Source organism: Rousettus aegyptiacus, unplaced genomic scaffold (genome assembly GCF_014176215.1).
Source record: "Rousettus aegyptiacus isolate mRouAeg1 unplaced genomic scaffold, mRouAeg1.p scaffold_m13_p_10, whole genome shotgun sequence".
Lineage (NCBI taxonomy): Eukaryota > Metazoa > Chordata > Mammalia > Chiroptera > Pteropodidae > Rousettus > Rousettus aegyptiacus.
Window position 1 is genome coordinate 64,208,833 of NW_023416285.1, and position 2,002 is coordinate 64,210,834.

Below are 2,002 nucleotides of genomic sequence, written 5' to 3' on the forward strand. Positions count from 1 at the left end.
AATATTAGTGGTTTGTGACTAGTTCTCCAAAATAATAAAAGTATTGGCAAAATAATAAAATATTAAATTCAGCCTTGCTCATTCCATGGAATTTTACTTCAGCCATGCTTATCAGTGGGCTGAATATCTCCAAAGTTATGTGAAATTCATGAAAAAGCCTTATATTCCTTATCAGCTGTCATTTTTCATATTTTATAAGAATTTAACATTTAAGTATGTCTCTGCCAAAGCAGTGTAATAATACCAGACTTAACAATATGATATTTCACATGGTTGTAATTGTATTTTACATGTAAGGGCTCTGTTTTCCTTTCAAAATCTCCAAAGGCCTGTCATTGGTAGACTCTGCTGAAAATAATCTATTTTCCATGAGGCCAAAACAGCTTCCATATATAATGGTTCAAGGTAAAACATATTAGAAATATTAGTATGTGTGTTATGTTTTTACCTCTTTGCAGTGAGTTATGCTTCCTTTTCATTCCTACTTCTTGTCATAATCAGATTCCTGGTTTATTGGCTTATTACTACATTTGATTTGAAGGTTTCCATCTTATATGTTTTACAACACTCTCAGCCGTCTGTAGCAAAAGGGAACAGGAATATTAAGAGTCATTTGGACCCCCAAATTGTTTCCGAAACACTAGCATCCCAGCTTCAATGCCCAAACTTTGTAGTATTACCCTGGAGTTACTGCAAAACTGTTAAGAATACAGTGAAAGCGGAAAAGAGAAGGAAGCAGAAAAGGTCCGAGGAAAGTCATAAAGAGGTGGGGAAAATCCTCAAATAATTGCAATGTTATTTTTTTAATTTACATTCTTTTTTAATGAAAAAGTATACTAAAATAAAATAATATATATTAACAAAATAATTCAATTCATAAAGAGGGCTGTTACTCAAATCTAACATTATGTTAACATTAAACCATACCATTGAGCCAAGACTAATTAATAGATATTTTATCTTTTAGGTTTAAGACAGAAGATAATAACAAACCCAAGTTAGAAACCTCAAAATAACTTTGACCCTTCTCCACACCCACCTCTCTAATCCATGCTGTACACTGCATGGAGAGCTATTTTTTTTAAATAAAAATATGAAAATCCCAAAAAGCTTCAGTGCCTTTCACTATTACCTCAAAACAATGTTCTAATGCGTTAGCGTAGCCTTCTTGATTTGGCTATAATTTAGCTTTCTAGCCTTATTTCTTGCCAATTTTCACTCCTTTTTCTTTTTCTCATCACTCAAGAAGCTTCAACTCTCGTCAGAGCAGAGTACTCAGAGCATCACCAAGCATGTGTTGCTACTGTCAGGCCTTGGGCCTAAATGTTCCTTCTCCACTCAGCTCAAACTATCCTTCTAGGCTCAACCTAAATGATATGCTTCTCTCTTTCCCATAGCACGTTGTTCATTTATCATCAATATAATCCTTTAAAACATCCAATGGGTATTTTGTATTTTTGTCACCTGCATACTTATCTGTAACATATGCTAGTTTCTGGACTCAAATTTTATCCATCTTTTGTAACATAGAATCATGCCCATAATTGGGGACCAAGAAATATTTAATTTGAATTAAGTGACCATAGGGGGTACACTTTTCACACTAATTTGCCTTGGAAAGTTGAGATTAATAGCTACACTGGCCACTCTTTACATTTGGTGTATTTTGAGGGAATTTAGATGGAAGTGGTATGAAAAACATATCTTGAATAGATCAATTCCTCTTACAACTGGTAGATAGGATTAATTTGTGATCAGGTTTCTGTCATTTCAATAGCATTTTCCAAGTCCTTCAAGCCCAACTATCCCACTTTAGGCTAAAGATGTTTCTGAAAAAGCTAAAAGGACTTTCTCACTTTTATTTTTTTTTCAGAAAAGCCACTACTTTTCAGTAATTCCAGTCATACAGTAATTATTATATTGGTACAAAGATTTGGACTCAGTGACATACAATTTTCATCTTAATTTGTAAAAACCTGGCAATTTAGCAATGTCTTTACTC